Source organism: Papaver somniferum, chromosome 9, assembly GCF_003573695.1.
Source record: "Papaver somniferum cultivar HN1 chromosome 9, ASM357369v1, whole genome shotgun sequence".
Lineage (NCBI taxonomy): Eukaryota > Viridiplantae > Streptophyta > Magnoliopsida > Ranunculales > Papaveraceae > Papaver > Papaver somniferum.
In genome coordinates this window covers 146,218,868-146,238,082 of record NC_039366.1, presented here as the reverse complement: position 1 = coordinate 146,238,082, position 19,215 = coordinate 146,218,868, and the positions used below count along the sequence as shown (strand labels likewise).

Sequence of the window (19,215 nt, the reverse complement as noted above, 5' to 3'; positions counted from 1 at the left end):
CTGAAATGATGCGTATCACGGGGACAGTTTCTTCTTCGTCTGCGGAATCAGAAGTAGGACCCAATTCCGAAGCTTTCCTTTTAGAAGGAAGATTTGTAGACGGATCAGCTCTCGACATAGTACCCTTGGAGTAATTCCCTTTGAAAGAAACCGCGGGAGGAGGCGGCAAATATTTCTGCGGAGGCACTGAAGGAGGAGCCATTGAACGAAGGGGCGGAGCATCCACTATTTCAGTACGAGGAGGAGGAGCCCGCGTATTCCTAGAGTCATCACGAGGAGGAGCCTGCGTACTCCTAGAATCTTCACGAGGACGAGAAGGGGCGCGGTTAACAGCGTACCTAGATCCAGAAGGACCCTTCGGCATATCCCCTTTCTTGGAAGGCATAATCTTCGCACCTGAGGAAGATGAAACCCTACGACCCCGAGGATCCGATTGCGAAGACTTGTAAGGACCTTCCCCAAGTGGAGATCTGTCAGGATCTCTACGCGGAGGGGATCTTGGCGGACTAGACGGCGGAGTTTGGTAAGGAGCCCGCGGATGATCAGACATATCTACAAGGAAACGCAAAAACAGTTTAGAGAAGAATACGAGGAGATCACTAAAGATCAAAAAACCCATAATTGATGGTTCATCCGGATAAACATGAAAAACCCTAAGAAACTAAAAAATACTCCATACGACTCCAGGGATAATACTCAGATACAGACTCACAGACGTTGTAACAAAGAACAGGGGCAAGCATATATGCTTCGACATGTATGATCTTCATCGCAAAACCAAGAACACAGCAGCATGAGACAAACGGATAGATACATAGATAAATCAATGATGAACAACCAATGAAAAACCCCATACCTGTATAGAAGAGGACGACAAGCACCAACCGCAGTCGAAGAAAGGAGGATCGGAGATATCAAAAGATACAGGGGCAGCAACAATCAAAAACGAAAGAAGCAGAAGAAAGAAACAAAAAATTGAATACTATATTCCTCACAAGAACGGTGATAGTAAATGACTAAAGGACAAGAATAAGAAAACAAGAAGAGAATGAACACTGACAAGAAAAGGATAAAAGTTTTTTTTCACATTCTCTTTCCTATTTATGAAGCTAGATAAGACAATAACTGCTCCTCGTACCAAGGATCAGTTATGGGAGAAGTTAATGCAAAGTGGGAAACGTGTAGGACTACCTTTCTTCTTCAAAATTGCAAAATACGCCCAAGTTAGAAGAAGAGGGGAAAATTGTATGTACACCTTTCATCATCCACCACGTGTACAGAAAGAGACACGTGGAATGCATGCGAAGCGAGACATCAAAACATGATAGCAAGCATCTCATCAGAAGATGCCATCAGTCAGCAGATCTGACGGTCAGGGACAGAGGACCACAGAGGTATGATGGCTCAGAGGAGCACCAGATAATACCCCTTGGGTATTAACACACCCAATCCCGAGGAAGATCCCAGATCAGCGGCCGAGAGGAAGTTAGGCTGACACAGATATGACCAGACAAAGAGACACTTGTCTGACACGAGCAGACATCCATCTACCCGCATTAAATACCGAAGAGATATACACGTGTCGATCAGCTCGTGGAAGAAGCGAGGATAACCCTTTGTATTCAAGCTCAGGCCGCGGCATATGCCGAAGACCTCTGCGTAATAGGCACAAAGCACAAGAAGATAAGATTACAACGGCACCTCAGAGATGGGACCCACGTTCCATCCCTATAAATACCCCTCTCCACTAAGAGAGAAGGGGCAGACCATTTTGGGAGAGCAATTAGAGGAGAACATAGGAGAGAGAAATAGGAAGAGTAAGTAAGCCCCCTACTTCCGCAGACCTATGTATATTCTAAAGTCATTCGATTATCTTTGTAACCATTCAATACATAGTGAAACACCAAACCCCGTGGATGTAGGCCTTGGTGCCGAACCACGTAAATCTGTCTCATTTACATTTCAGCACCTTACATTCAGCGTTAAACTTCATATGCTTTATATTTATACGTGATTCTCGATTTATTCCTTTATACGATCATTATTTATGATAATATTCGACTAGACAATGACAAGCCCGGAGGCTTCGAGTCGATGAATCGATATAATAATCCCGTTACGCATACGACGTATAATTCTAGAATTAGGATGCATGCGAATATTGCTTGTGAACACGTGGATGGCTTCGTGATTTATGTGTTCACAATTTTTATTTGGTAAAGCTAGGCTTCGCCTCGCCCCGTCCCGATATGATTTGGTAAAGCTCTGCTTCGGCTTCTCCGCGCCCCGTACCGATTTGGTAAAGCTCGGCTTCGCCTCGCCCAGTCCCAATTTGATTTGGTAAAGCTCGGCTTCGCCTCCCCCCGTCCCGATATGATTTGGTAAAGCTCTGCTTCGGCTTCGCCTCGCCCCGTTCCGATTTGATTTAGTAAAGCTCGGCTTCGCCTCGCCCAGTCCTGATATGATTTGGTAAAGCTCTTCTTCGGCTTCGCCTCGCCCCGTTCCGATTTGGTAAAGCTCGGCTTCGCCTCGCCCAGTCCCCATTTGATTTGGGGCTTCGACTCGCCCCATCCCGATATGATTTGGTAAAGCACTGCTTCGACTTCGCCTCTACCCGTCCCGATTTGATTTGGTAAAGCTCGACTTCGCCTCGCCCAATCCCCATTTTATTTGGTAAAGCTCGGTTTCGCCTCGCCCCATTCCGGTTTGATCCCGATACATTAAGCCACTTTTTTCTTTTAACAAAATTGGCATGTCATGAATTTTTTATTTGGTGTGGCTCACATTTATGTATAAACAAAGTATCACATAAAAATTACAAATATTACATCCACGCTATATTTGGGTCCGAACACAAAGATGGTGTCAATGATAATCAAATACTTGGAAGTTTTGTTTATCCAAGTTGGCAGTAGAAATGTGAATACATGCGTACTGCATAAATTATGGATACCATTCAACTTCCAATCAGGATCGAGTAGGTTGTCTTAGTTGATTTTATTACCTTGAATTATTAGCATCACAATCGCTATTAGCTTCCTCCATACTCTTACTGATGTTGAAGCTTGAAAACAATGTAGAGAAAACAATTGTTATATTTCACTAACTCTATGCTTTAGTGCTGAGAAAACAATATAGAGATAAAAGCTCTTCTACCTGTACGCTTATGCTCCAATATATATATACTGGCATCAGAATGCATCTAAATTTTGCTTGCTTAAATAACTATGCTATCCGTGGGAGTTGAACCCACAACTACATGTGGAAGAGACCACGTGCTCTGCCATTTGAGCTAAGACAGCAAATACAATTATAATTTCTTGATTATTTGATCTTGAAAAAAATTAAAAGATTTCGCAATCAGATAAGCTCACACTAACCCGTCAATTTGGGATCCAATTCGGTATTTTCCTTGGGAGATATTTTTGAATAGTGCCTGTCGTAAGTTGCCAGAGAAGGTATAATCCAAACAACACACAGAGCCCTGGTAGATGCATAAGATGTTTAGTAAAAGGATACAACTAGAATGTAGACTAAAGTAAGATGCAAAAACATTTTCGAAATTGAGTAGTTTCCACTTAGTAGCAAAGGATAAAAAAAAAACTCCATTGCACAGACACTCAATTATCGCTGCTTGATCATTCTAAAACAACAACTATCTATACTGATATATCAATAAGCATGTGTTTGCGAAAGCTACTATGACCCGGCTATAAGTTAGTCAAAAAATTCACTACCAATTATCAATCATCGCTGCTTGGAATATTAAATTTGTTATATGAGTGATGCTCCACTACCATAACCCAACATGCTAGAAACCTTTCAGATGCGAGAAATAATATGATTCATTGTGTGAACACTTATCAGTCGCTAAAGCCAAAAATATGATGACTTACAATCAAATCGGACCAATCGGTACAAAATCTCAGAATGAGGAAGTAAGAAAATGTACTTTTTATTGGATCCATCCATACTGTTTTTTTGTCCCTGAGAACCGCGAAAAGTGCCGCTTGAAGCTTCTTCTATGTATCTGGCTGCAAATTTCCATAGAATTTAAGAACCGAAACTCATTAAGGAAACAAATAAAGAAAAGTATGCATCTTAGAAAAGTTGGAGATACCTGGAGTTCATTAAGATAGTTGATTACTTAAAGATCATCCCGAACGACTTCAAACATAAGAAGCGAAGTAGTCCGCAGCCAATTGTATTGGATTATATGTCTAGCTGAATAAACTCATTCTCTAGTCCATCCACATCCTGCACATCCATATGTTATCAACTCCTTTAGGTAAAAAAAAGTAGATATGTAGTATTACCTTAGTATTTCATAAATAATTACTCTATCGCCATCTCGTTAAATTGACTCCATACAGGCATTTCAACCCATAATTTGCCCACATAGTAAAAAACAGTAACTCGGTATTTGTTGGGCATTCGCATACATAATTGACATTAGTTTAGATCGAATTCAAACCTAAAAAGCACTTATAGGTAAAGGATTCTGAGGTTTTAACATGTGTGCCTTGTTTCTTCTTTTCCTTCTGATTCAACTTTGCTTCCCGAATTTTCTTTGCATCATAATATTGATCTGTTATTCAAAACCAAGCAAATCAAATCTAATTCACATAAAATTCAATCAAATTAGGGGAAATAAAACACCTAAATTTCAATAAAAACCCTAGAAAAGCATCTAAATTTCAATAAAAATTACAAACCTTGTACTTTGCAGAGTTAACTTCTGCACTCCAGGAAAGATTTCATGAACCCTCTCAAACTATTTCTTGCAGCAAGACATCCGTCTTTTCCCTTGTATGATTGTATCCATAAATCATCGGTTGATATGCGTCTGCCAGGATACCAGTCGATCTCCTCAGGCGGAGAAGCACCATATCTAGTTTTAATTACACAGGACATTCAAATTTCATTCATTATGTTCATGATTCGAAGTATAAACTCAGGCTAAATAGTTTCTAATACTGCACTAAGTCCAAGGAATGGGAAGGCTACGAAGCAAGACTATTTCTAACAGTTGAGTAATACCAAATATTTACATTGAGAAATCATCCTTGAATTCTTTCTTATTCCTTTTTTGCATTATCCAATAGAGACTGAAATTGTGACCCAATTACAGGTCCACTACTGTCTCCTTTCACCCAACGGTCCTAACCACACAGAGTCATTTTGGCAAACAGACATTAACTAAAAACAAATTGACACAATTCTATTTATGTATAAGCAACATATACCTCTGGTTCTTGATTAATGAATTCATCTGTGGCTTGTTAAATCGGTGAAATTTTAACACCGTCCAATCCATCTTTTTGCTCCAGAAGCGCTTTCATAAAAATGTTCGGACTCGACTACTTGCTGCTTTCTAAGCCTTGCTGCTTCTACAACACCAACAACTCACTCCCAAGCCCTCTCAGTAACATCAGACGGAGTTACCTATTAAGAATCAAAAATACGGCATGAGCAACAACAATCAATAGACAATGAATACCTCATACAACAGGCGTCTTCAGTCAGCAGAATCATGACGCAGTTTTTAGGGGTGCAGAGAAGAAGAGTTGTAGCTAACGTCAAATCTGAAGAAGAGATATCAGGGAGAATGAACATGCTGGGATACCAACACCGATTAGGAATATTAGTTATTCTAGGAATGAGTTTGTGTTTCCTTATTTATTATTTGCTTAATATTCAAGTTAGGATTTTCTATATATAAATTCATAGTTTGTTTTAGGATTTATTATTTGCTTAATATTCAAGTTAGGATTTTCTATATATATATAAGAAATATAATCAGATTTAAGTTTGTTATTAGGTGGTTAATCCCCAATCAAAGGATTTCTATCACTTTTCTATCTTTTTAGTCTAGGTTGCTAACATCTGGCATCTAGAGCCGGTTCTTTCTTTCCTATCTTCCGCTGCAATACCATTATCACCGTGTCACTTCGTTATCAATCGAATAAGCGTCGCCGTTAAAAAAAAAAGTGTGATTGTCATTTCGTTATCAATCGAAAAACGTCATTCAATCTTTTTTCTCAAAAAAAAATAATAAAAAATTCCCTATCCGAGTTTGCAGCCGCAGAGAGCTCACAGCAAGAGGACGATGACACAAAAGGCATTATCGGTTTTGTCTGATTCGGGTGAGTATTTTCTGGTGTTTAAGATTTGCCACGTATACTGTGGTCTTTTGGTTCATTAATTAATTATATCAAGTCACTTACAAGCATCATAAGATATATGTCAGTATACTAGATTTTGTTTTCGACAACGACTGTGTGTTGCTTCTGTTACCATCAACCATATTGATTCGTGAAGATGACTGGTGTAACTAATACTCAATTAGCTGAGCGAATTGAAACTGTCAACACATCTTTGACGACGCTGATTAATGAGATGCGGGCAGATCGTACCGTTGCCAACACAAGATTTGAAACCTTCCAGGAAACTCAAGAGAACCTCCTCACGGAACTGCAAACTACTAATCAAAACATTGAAACTCTTCTACTTCGTTTGCAACCTGTTGGTGGTGCTAATCAAGGTAACAATGGGGCTAATCGTGGTCCTATCATTCGTGGAGGTACTATCAATCTGAAATTCCCTGCATTCAGTGGAGATGATCCGGAAGGATGGATTTTTAAAGCTGAACAATATTTTTCTCTTCATGTGGTAGCTGACGCTCAAAAGGTACCAATAGCTGCAGCACATCTTGATGGTGATGCTAATAATTGGTATCGATGGATCAAAGATTCTTTAGGAGAATTAATGTGGGAACAGTTCTCGCGTGCACTTCGTTCTCGTTTCGGTAATCGACAACATATTGATGCATGTAGTACTTTATCTAAGTTGTCAGAAAAAGATATTGTTCGCAACCTTATTACTGAGTTTGAAAAGTTATTGAATTTTGTTCATGGGATGGCAGAAGAGCATCAAATTAGTATTTTTCTTTCTGCTCTACGTGAAGATATAAGAGCAGGTGTTCGAATGCGTCGACCTAGAATCTTATCAGAAGATTTTGAATTGGCACTTCTTCAAGAGGATGCTATGAATGCAACATCAAGTTTTAAAGCTGCAGAGTCTCCAAAAAATGCATCAACACCCATTGTGGCAACTACGTCTACCACAACTCCTGTTCGTCGAATTTCTAGGTTCGAGCAAGAAGAAAAGCGCAAGCAAGGTTTATGTTTTGGTTGTGACCAAGTTTATAGGCCAGGACATCGGTGCCAAGGAACAGGAGAAGGTCAATTACTACTTTTTGAAGAAGCCGACGCTGATGATGTTATCGTAATGAATTATTCAACCAATCCAACTTGAGGACAAGTTGCATTTCATGAGGCCGCGGATGTTGGGATACCAACACCGATTAGGAATATTAGTTATTTTTGGAATGAGTTTGTGTTTCCTTATTTATTATTTGCTTAGGATTCAAGCTAAGATTCTCTATATAAATTCATAGTTTGTTTTAGGGTTGAATTATCACAAGAAATATAATCAGTTTTAAGTTTGTTATTACGGTGGTTAATCCCCAATCAAAGGATTTCTATCACTTTTCTATCTTTTTAGTCTAGGTTGCTAAAAGAACGTCTCTTGATTAGGAAATCCAATTAGTAATTGGATGGAATATAAATTAGGGTTTACGTAAAAGGTTGTTGTGATTGTAGAACATAGATTAGGTCTAGGAACCATTAACCAATTAAATTCCTCAATCAAAAGAAGAAATGATCAAGTACACTAAAATCATAAAAATAAAAACGGGAGATAAACTAAAGATTAAAAGAACAAACCCTAGGGTTTTTATTTATGTGCGTACCTCCTTTTTTATTCTTCTTCATCACCGTCTTTCTGATTCTGGTTTGCCTCCTAGAGCGTGAAGTTTTTTTAATTCTGGTTTGCCTCTTAAAGCAAAAAATAAAACCCTGGAAAAATCAAACAAACTGTAGGCAGGAATTATATCAGAGAATAAAGGAAAAGACGCAAAAAAAGAAGCACAGAAAGCAAAAATCAGAGGCGTTGTGCGCAAGAGAGGAATGCTGGTTTTGGGGGAAGATTTAGGTTTAACCCCTTTGACCAATAGTGTCTCGCCAAGTGTCCTCTCCAGGTTTAATGTGAAAACTCTTTTTTAAGCGACTGTGGCCCGAGTGAAAACTCTTTTCTAAGCGATTGTGGCCCGGGTGAAAACTCTTTTCTCAGCGACTGTGGCCCTCTTCTCTCAGGGATTGTGGGAACTCTTCTCTCGTTGAGCGGTGACGCTCACCATTCAACGTGGAGCCTCATATGAGTTAGGATTTTAAAGGAGTTAGATATATCGTTGGAAATCTTTTTAAGAGAGCTACACAACGAGTACAAACAACAATACCAAATTTAAGTTTTTTGCGAAAAATTCGGAGGCGATTGACCTTTTAAGCAAAATTTTCGAAATTTTGGTACATAACCATTATGCAGCCACCAAAAACGATGCATAACACATTATGCAGACACACCAAAAGATGCATAAAACGTTATGCAACCATATTTTGGTTCATGCATCTATTAATTTATGCATAACATGTTATGCATCAATTTCCTTGGATGCATAAAAGATTATGCATCAACTTTTTTAATTAAGTGCTTACAAAAATATGGTTGCATAATGCTTTATGCATCCATTCTCGACTGCATAACATGTTATGCGGATATTACTATAGGTGCATGACAAGTTACGCAGCCTTTTTTTGTTGGTTTCAATACTAACAAAAAACTAGATGCATAACGTATTATGCAACCATTCTCTGGACTGCATAACAAGTTATGCAACAAGTTATGAAGCTATTATCGTAGGTGCATGACAAATTATGCAGCCTTTTTTTGTTGGTCTCAATACTAACAAAAATGTTGCTGCATAACGTGTTATGCAACCATTTTCGGAACTGCATAACAAGTTACGCAACAAATTTTGTGGATGCATAACAGATTATGCAACCGTTGTCATAACTGCATAACTGATTATTCAACCATTATAAACAACACCGACACCAATACATCTATAGCTTTCCAACCAACACACCCACTCCTCAAACTCAGAAGTAATTTAGCATATCATGACCCTAAATAGTCCACATGTCGTAGGTATATAATTGCCATCATTTTACTATGTATGAAAGTAGGACAACATCATGCGTACTCCATTAGACACCCATATGATATACTCCACGTAGCTGCACATCTCGTCCTCTATCAGCTGTTACGCTATTTAAACTACTCATGCATCCCTGCTATAATTTCCCAATTGAGAAGACAAAGTTATTGAGTATATATTTTACATAATTTTAGTGTTCCATTTGAATCCAACATGTTTACCAGTTGTTTAGCAAACTGCAAACGAAAATTATTTACCGTACAAATCTCTAAACCAATTTGTAAGCACCTGGGTTTAATTTACAGTGCTTATAGTTGATCTTTCATTTTCGTTGTACGATATATAATTTTGACTAACCATAAATTGAATAAAGTTCCGACTAGTACAATTTACAGTCCCTTTTACTAGATACAATTTCCTAGTTTCTTAGTATATCAAAATTTTCCCCACTTAAAATACACTTTCTGTGTCGTATCCCTAATTCATTTCATAAAATCAATTATTGATTATGGAGAAAGAGATCGCGTTAACCTTGTGAGACAGGGGAGATCAGAAATCATTCAAAATCATTGGAGTAGCAAAAACCACAAGATATAGAGAATAATAAAGAGTGAAATAATTACCCAAGTATTAGATTTCTTCTTCCCCCGAGAACGGAAATTGAAGAAGGATATAGTTTGTTCTTCAAAAGTTCATCCAATCGTTGCTTTGTTGATTTTAATCAACAGATTTTCCCAAAGTATGAACAGATCTAAGAAACCTGAAACACGTTAGATTGAAGCTCCAAAGAAGAACTGAGACGAAAGGAGAGAGAAATAAGATCAGACTCCGTTTTTTTTCTTATAAAGCGAGATTTGGTTTATGTAGGTACGGATTGGAGAAGAAGAAAAAAAAAATACCGAAACATAATTTCAGAACTTATGGGTTTGGGAGATATTTTCTCGTAGAAAATGGGTGCACGCCTGAGTTTCTGGGCGTGGGTTTGTTAGAGTAAAAAATCTGAAAAATGGGTGCGGTAGTAGTTTTCACCTAAGAATTTTAGTTAGTTATATGGGTGGGCAACCAAGCCTTGATCTGTGGGTTTTTGGACTTGTACTTGTATGTATGTGTAGACATTAACAACATCAACTGTGATCAGCGAGCATTTACAAAATATATATATATATATATATATATATTCACTTTGTTGTTAAAAAACTAATTATAAGATATTGTTCATTTAGAGTTCTTTTTATGGGAGGATTCTTTTCCTGTTTTTGTAAGAGTTTTCTTGCAACATAATTTTCTCTCCTTGTTTTACAAGAAAACCAAAACCCTAAAACTTTCCCTCTTGTTTACAAAAAAAAAGAAACCCTAAAACTTTCCCTCTTTGGTTTCTTTTCTCCTATAAACGAAGAACTTGAATTTTGTGAAAACCATTCCAGAAATGGCTATTATCCCGTTTTGTTTCACCGCTTCTTGCTTTGTTTTGTGCATTGCTTGTTTACTTCCCTTCCAATCCTTTTTCCCTAGTTCAGAGAGTGGATAGCTTGTGTTGGACTTATACAAGCTATATTGGGTAGTCTTATCCTGGACACATCTTCGCCAAGTTCAGAGAGTGGGTAACTTGTGTTGGAATATACAAGCTATATCAGATAGTCTTCTCTTGGACACATCTTCGCAGTTGGGATTTAGCATTACTCATTCTTAAATAAACCCGCAAACTAATGTGTTAAGGACAACTTGTTGGACTTGTGATCCTGCCTTCGTCAAGTTATTTGTGGTAGAGTTATTTTCATTCAGTATTTTATATATTACTTGATACATCTAATGTCGATGTTTACTGTTGCAATATTCCTACAAACACATGTGGTTAATACCATAGTTTCCTAGCTCAAAAAAGTGAGTGTTACTTAAACATCCGGAATATTTTGTTCCTCCAAGATGGGTGTATTTTACTGAGTTTTAGTGAACTATAATTAATATTTTTTAAAGCGTGAAACTTAATTAGTATCTACAAGAGGTTGCGTGGAATCCAAACTTCAAAGTTAGAGGCCAAAAAAAGTTGTCCATAAGAGCAGATATTTTACGCTATCATTTTCTTTTTCGATGATTTTATATGAATCGTCCTAGGAAAACAACACCCTTGGTTCGACTATTTTCCCCAATAAAACAGGAAACTTGGTGAGTTCCCATTACCTCCATATTTTTCAGGACTCAATATTGTCGGTGAATGATCGTGGGACACTGTCTGGCTTTTTATTTTAGTGAAGAACTTGAGATAAGTGTTGTTCAGGTGGGAGGGAATATGCCTTTTTTGCAGGTAACAACGATTACATTTGTGCAGCGCTGCCTTCCTTTCCTCTTTTAGTTTTTATCTAATAATTTTCTTTTAGGTTTTTAGTATCAATACTGGTATACATGTTTGATTACTTACATGTGAGCTTATAGTATGGTCACAAATATAAATATACAACCATTTTTTGGTGTTGGATCATCGTCGTACCCTGAACAATGATTGGGTACCAAGAATTCCCACCGCACCGGGGCACGTTCCCGACGGTCCTTCTTGATCCAAAATATTAAGTCGGGAGTAACCAAGTTGATGTTGGACGAATTGAATGGGAAGAATTGAAGTAAGGTTATACTTGAGCCTTACAAAGATATGAGAAAACACTATCCATTCAATAAAGTTTCCTTCTATTATGAATTTTCTACATATTGTATAATTCAACTAGGGTAATGCGCCAAATTGGTTATATGCAAGAAATTGTGACAATTGAATTCTATGTCAATATGGAGGAAACAAAAAAAGAAGAAAAGGTACAAAGTGGAGTACCAAAAAGACGTTTCTGAAGGTGGCAATATGTTGGATGTTACAAAGCTGTCAACCCTTAACAAAAAAAAAAATGCATTGCAGAGTATGAGAATTGGTACCGCGAGATTTCGCATCTTATGGTGAACCCTCCCCATATTCCAATTATCCGGGAATGGGAAATATATGAGCTGACCTTGTAAAAAGGTTGTGGTATGCTGATGTCTATATTTACAGAATTATCCATTGATACCGTTGTTGATTTATTGATTGATATCCACCTTACACTAACTAATAAATTCTTACTTGAGAATTATATAGTCGCATCGGATTAAGTAGTTGGTTTTATATGCATTCAAACGAACATAAAGATCCACTTAATGATAAACGGAAGCTTCGATCTGTTATAAACTTGTACAAAACTTGGGTTGCTCCGGCGTCGACCACATGTACAGTTTCCTTCGCCAACCTAAGAAACCTACCGGTAAGTGAGGATTTCACAACCATGCAAGATGTTGGTAATGCTCCAAAAGATGGTGGTGTTTAAGGTGGAAAAAGCAGATTGGCTGGATGGGCGAGTTGTGGTGGTATAGGTGGATTGAGGTTTGAGACAATTGTGTGGTTATGTTGGTTTTTGATTTAGGAAAAATATTTTGGGGTTGGTCCTACTATTCGGTGTTTGTATATTATTAAAACTGTAGTGAGATTTTGTCATTTTGTTAATGATCTAGTAAGATTTCACAGACAGTTAGCGAGTAATTACTGGGATGTATAGGTTACTTTGACTTGTTATCAATGATTTCTTTACTAGGTCGGATATAGTAGTTGTAAATTACACGAACCGGTTTTTTGTATGGTTATTGGGTTCGGTGTGTTTATATGGAGTGTTACTTTTGATGAACTCAACTCTAACAAGTCTGTTATTTGATTTGTCAACAAATATCATGGTTTATCTCGAATCACATACTAAATTGTGTAAACTAAACTGATTTGTTATCATGTACGGTCATAGTTCCCGATCTGAGTCCGTACTTGGAAAAATGTTAAACCTCACTAATGAATAATGAGGATTATGTTGGACGTGTCAGTTGTAGAAGGTTAGGCTAAACATTTTTCTTATGTAAGATCCTATTTATAGACACCCAAGACGACAGGTTATACAAGATATAAACACCTCAATTAAGTTCAATGAAGATAACACCTCAATTAAATTTCTACATAGTTGACTTTTCGAATCACCATTTTCCCTCTCAAGTGGTATAATATCCAAGACGGACCATGGTATTTTCCCATAAGAATATTTCATTAGTGAAAAACCAACAATACTCATAGAAAATCAGTTTCTTCACTTGTATCAATTTTTTTGTCTCACTACAACACATGTTTACGGTGACGATATTTTAATGATAAACCATGTATAATCAAACTTTAGCCTAGTAATATTGGATTGATCTCTTAGTGTAGCATGATAGTTGATGTTTAATGTTATCTTAATATTACTTATATCTACTAAGGACAAGTTTAGTATCAAAGAAAAAAGAAAGAAAATGTAAGCAAGATTTTGAATGTGAAAAGACGAGGGTACCCAAATACACCACAATCTTTTTGTTTCAACCTATAAGTCCTTTACCGAAAGTGATCGTCTATGGACAGAGTCGAGACAATACAACTAATTGGTTCGCACTTTGTGTGATTGTCTATCGATACGATATCGAGACAATACAACAACAAGATAACTTGTGTGATTGACTATGAATACAAGATCGAGACAACACGAAAACGAAGTATGTTACTTGATAATAGGCTCGGACTTAACCAAACTCTATAGGATCACTATCAAGTAATGCGAAGTTAACGTTTGTGTATATAATTTACTTTATTATAGTAAACAATTATAATGCGGAAATCAAAGTAAAAGACACAACAAGATTTTGTTAACGAGGAAACTGCAAATGCAGAAAATCCCCGGGACCTAGTACAGAATTTAATACTCTCAGAATTAAGCCGCTATACAAAATCTAAACCAACTTCGTATAGTTGAGACCAAGCAACTACCCCTAGTTCACTTAGTTTCCTCAGTATCCCTGCGCTTCCGACTTCGAAGGTCACACACTGGTACAATTCTTTTGGATCGTATTCCAAACAGTAAAGGAACAACAAATATATTTGGTAAAAACTCTGTTGATTCTTTCAAGATAATCATATCTCAAGTTATTATCAAAGGCTCTTCCGTTTAATCTAATAAACTCCTTTGCCCGGTTAGATCAATTTATCCAATAACTACCAAAGCAGTTAAGTTTAGATTCGCAATCAATCAGTATGGATCTCAACGATAAACTATAAAGTGATGCCGATCTCACACAACTAATCAATCGAATAAATCCGATTCTAGTTGGATCTAACTGATCAAGGTTTGTGCACACACAAAGATATTAGAACTAATAAAAAAATCTTCTTCATCTTCAAATCTTCAATAATAACCTACACAACACCACTTGGATCTCTTGTGATCAATCACACACATAACAGAGTCTATTAACAATGGATTATCACAAGATGTTTTTAGATCTAACAACAGTTCTAAAGATCTCGTCGATACTTCGATCTAGTTTGAGTGAATCTTATATCAGAAGAGAAGATTCTCAAAAATAAACAAACTAGGTGCAATCAAAGTTTCAACAACCGTTAGTCAATCAAATCAACCGAAAACTAATAACACTGCAATTATCTAGTTTCCCACCAACGGTACTCGTAGAGCTTCTTGATCCCACAAAAATCTTTAAATGAGCAGTCGTAAGAGATTTCACCTAATTAGGATACTTGCCTTTCCGAACAGACGGCTCCACCAGAAACAACAAGAAATGAAGTTTTCCTGGATCTTAGGATGGTTTGCTAAAAATGCAAACTTAGGTATTTATAGACTAAGGATGTTTGGACATCAAGGAATTTCCAAAACCGAAAATATTCTCAAGATTTGCAATGAATGGCAAAATTTGATTTTCCTAATTCCAATAAATGCTTGTCCAACACTTCCGAAATCTCTCAGTAGAAAATCTCCAATTAGTAAATGCACATTATTAATTTTTATTCTCTAGAGATATGCATTTAATTGCTGGTAATTAAAGCATATAAAACCAAAAACCTTAATTAAAAGATTCTCAATTTATTTCGGCATAGGATCTCCTTGAGTATTAAGGAATATCTTTGAAAAATAAATGATAAGAGTAATTGTACGTGTTCAAAAATTATGTTGACATCGTTTCACTGTAAATCTTATTCATATTTACATGGATTTACATTCTTGGAATCGGTTATACCACACTTCCAAACAAGTTCAGAATTGGTTGACCTGTATTCCAAGATAACTATGTGATTGATCAAATATCAAATCATATACATGGGTTCAATTGGTTCTACCAATCACTAGGATCGGTTATACCTTAATATGGAAATACTTGTGATCGGTTACACAAGTTACTAGGACCGGTTACATCAGTTACCAGGATCAGTTCCATATTTCCATGGTATTGCTTGTGATCGGTCACACTAGTTGCAGGACCGGTTACACCAGTTACCAGGACCGGTTACCAATTACAAGGATCGATCACACAACACTCTGTGATCGGCCACACCAATTACTAGGATCGGTTACACCAATTACTAGGATCGGTCACACCAATTCCAAATATCGATCATACCATCTCATGGTGATTACTTAGGATCAATTACACCAATTAATAAAAATCAGTCATACCACATCATAAGTCAAGCATTATGATTAGTTATACCAAGATACATAACATAGTTACGATCGGTTCTACCATCTCACACATATTGGTCGTCCAAAGATTTGCAATGAATAACCGGACCAATAAGCCTAATGATTTCCCTTTCGATTTACGAAACGAGTTCATGAATGTACTTACATTAAACGAGTGTAAAACATTTTTTCTTATGATGAAATCTTCACCATAACCAATTCACATAATCATAACAGTATATATAAGATTATGTGGATGTCATATCTACGAAGTTCAAAAGATAAGCGTTATACTCCATAGTCTAATCACATAATACTATGATCATATAATTATGACCATGTCACATCACTAGAGTACAGTTCAAGTCAATATAGCAATTATGTTTTCAATATAGCACGACTTGAAAGATATGTTAGGAATGAAACAGTTCAAGTCAATATTACTAACCTCAAGTGGAAGGATGATGTCGTCCTTGTAGTTCGTTACTTCTTCACTTTCTTCAGGTCTTCGGAGTAATAATTTTATGTCTCAACATTCCTAGACTTTCTAGTCTAGCCTAAACGTAGTTGACTCTAGTATATAATCAAGTGACTTTATATAAGTTTTGACACACTAAAATATGACAGCCAAACTTGACATACCAATACTTGGTGAGTTCAACCGAGCTATGCTCTAACAGAATGTCTTTCGAATGAAAGAATGAGAAAATGAGACGAAGATAACAAGCAAAAAATCTTTCCTTACTGTTAAACAACACCTTAACCTAGTACAAATATTACAAGTAGCAGCACATTGTCGATACATGAAAATTATTGCCCCTTAGCAGGGCTAGGGATCCCCTAACGGGGAGGCAAACCCAACACAAAACACGAGGACTTGGTGACTAAGGCCCAAGCCCACTAGAAAGTATCCATAAGGTGGAAAGGATAATTAGGGGATTAACGGAAAAGGAGAAGGTTATATTAGAGAAGGAGTGGCATTAGTGGTAATTTAGGAGATATAGGACATGTGGCATGATGTCATAAAAGGAAGGGCTTTTAGGAAAGCATATAAAAGGAGACATATGGTACAAGGGAGGGGACCCTTTTGGCTCTCTCTCTTCAAGGGAATTGGGTGTGTTGTGGCTAGGACTTGTAGAACCAAAATCAAAATCACCACTCAACAGTTGGCGACCACACCCCTAGCCAATTACCATGACATCCTGCGCCTCTCTTTTCTAACAAGATCTTTTTCTTCTCTGAGCGGTACACCTCACCCACGCACTCAAACTTTCCGTGTATACCTCCCTCGCGTCTTGTCTTACTGCCCAAACTCAACCCCACCGCGCCATTAACCTCATCAGCGCCTTCTCTCACCTCTGTCCCTGCTATCGCTAGCTACCTGAGTTCCGCGTTCAATCTTCTAATCCTCCGAGAATCTCTGGTTGCCGCTTACCTACTCCGATCTAAACCAGTACCGCGGCACCCTAGTCCTCCGATTATACCAAAGCACATCAGCTAACCATCCTCTAACATTGGGTCCACAACGGGAACAACACCTCTTTTTATATTTAACAACAACGAAATCATCATCAATAAAGAGCTTCGAGACTAACATCACAAATTCAACAAAAGATAAGTCCATATCTTCTCAACCCCTCGATTTAATACACTTGTTACCATTTACTATAATCACTAATTGATCGATCTTGAAATTAGGATTTGGGAAGAGCGTTTAGGGTTTTTCTTCGATTTGCTAACCCGATTCAAAATCAAAACCTAGATTTACAGTTATCTGTTCAATTCGACATAATCCGATCTTCTTTAAAATGTGACATGATACAGTTGAAGATTATCGTGGTAGCAACGGGGTTTTGCCTGTTTAGTTTTTTTTTATCTTCTGAAGGATTGTAATGGTTTCAATTTGAAAATTGCTTTGGGTTTACTGAAACTGCGAAAAGTAATAAAGCTTTGGGTTCGATTTGCTTTTGGTTTCCATCCGAGTTGTAACATTTAGGATAAAAAATTCTTAAGATTCTTGACTGCAATAGAGTTATAGGATGTTCAATAACTCACTTAACCTTGACTCCCTATTTCATAATTAGTTATGAAAGTCTCTCGAATCGGGTCTTGGTTGATCCTGTGGTAGCATAATGAGAGCAAGGAGAAATTGCAGCTAAGAAATTTTGAGTGTATGATCATTTGGAGCCGCGCCAATGTCTAAATCTGACGAGTTTGTTCAATGAATCCCCAACCACTAATAAAGTTGCTGCGATGGGTTTAGTTTGGTGATGCTGGGATGATGTATCTAAGATGGTGGAGGCTTAAAATGTTGGTGGTAGAGACTGTGGAAGATCTTTTCCAAGCAAGACTATGAAGCGATTGTTAAAGCATCGACTTTCGTTGTTGCTAGGAGCTTACTTCTCTTTATCCCTTTGGGATACCAGCTGCCAGACAAGAACTTCCCACAAAATACTAGCAAATTCCCACAAGACTAAGTGTTAGAGCACTGCTCGGTGGAACTCGCATGCGTTGCTAGCTCAAACATGTTTGTCAATGTTTGTGATCAAAACTATAAGTCTTGATTTCTAGCATATTTATAGATGTCACGGACTAGGACATAGTTTGTGTAGTTGAGCTTAGACTTCACGGTGTTTATCACTTGAAGACGAAGAACTACTAAGGAGAGCTTGTGGAACTTCATCGACAAAAGGTATGTGGAGACTTAAACTCATCTATCACTTGGAAAGTCTATTTCTACCTTATCTCCTATATTGATACATAAGTCGTATTACAATATAGTTTTTTATATATACATTTGAGATTTCGAGCTGAGTATATCTCGCTTACATATTTCTCGAAATACGTGTTGGTAAGCTTTCGCTTCGACCAAGTTCATATTATATCATGAGAAAATTTCCGAGTAACATATTACATGGTTTGTGTGATACAATCATTTGGTGTAAGACTTGGAATTTTTTGATAATGATTATTTCAATATCTTGAAAATTGCTTTGATGCTAGTAGTGTGTGAAAACGACTATTATCATTATAGAAGAATGTTTCAACGATTGAAATAAAGAGTTTAGAATCTTTTAACCATCTTTGGATATAAATTTAGTGTGTTTGCACATTAGTGTATAAGTCCAAAACCGGGAACCTAAAGTATGCATACTTGTGTGTATACAAAAAGGTTGTAGGAAACTGGGTAAGTATGCGTACCCGTACGCATACTGGCGAAAGTTCACGTCCTTGAATTTCTGCTGAGTTAGAAAACCAAAACCAAACTCATCCGGTTACCTAAAGTACGTGTACCCGTACGCATACTGGCGGAAAGTTCACGTCCGTGAATTTCTGCTGAGTTTGAAAACCAAACTCAAATCCGGTTACTTAAGTACGCATACCCGTACGCATACTTAAATGGTTACTTTATAAAATCGGTTGTACATGAACCTAAACATTTATCAATAAGGAATGAAATATTTGCAAACCGTGGCTATAATGTTCATGTATTTTTTCGAGTGAATCAAACCGATTTTGCTTCAATTGTGTTCTTGTATAATT

The 19,215-nt window shown here is 37.2% G+C and overlaps 1 long non-coding RNA gene across 3 annotated transcripts; it reads right to left on the bottom strand.

Moving 5' to 3' along the window:
* Positions 1-2,415: 2,415 nt before the first annotated feature.
* On the bottom strand, positions 2,416-5,761 carry LOC113309509. 3 transcript variants are annotated; one of them, XR_003340639.1, is made up of 8 exons: positions 5,247-5,761; positions 4,716-4,891; positions 4,475-4,588; positions 4,121-4,257; positions 3,953-4,034; positions 3,157-3,484; positions 3,005-3,064; positions 2,416-2,735 (listed from the first exon to the last, which is right to left on the bottom strand). It is a non-coding gene; the product is annotated as an uncharacterized LOC113309509 (long non-coding RNA). The 3 variants fall into 3 exon arrangements; XR_003340638.1 differs by having other exon boundaries at positions 2,416-3,292; positions 3,381-3,484; positions 5,247-5,750; XR_003340637.1 differs by having other exon boundaries at positions 2,416-3,484; positions 5,247-5,747.
* Positions 5,762-19,215: the final 13,454 nt, after the last annotated feature.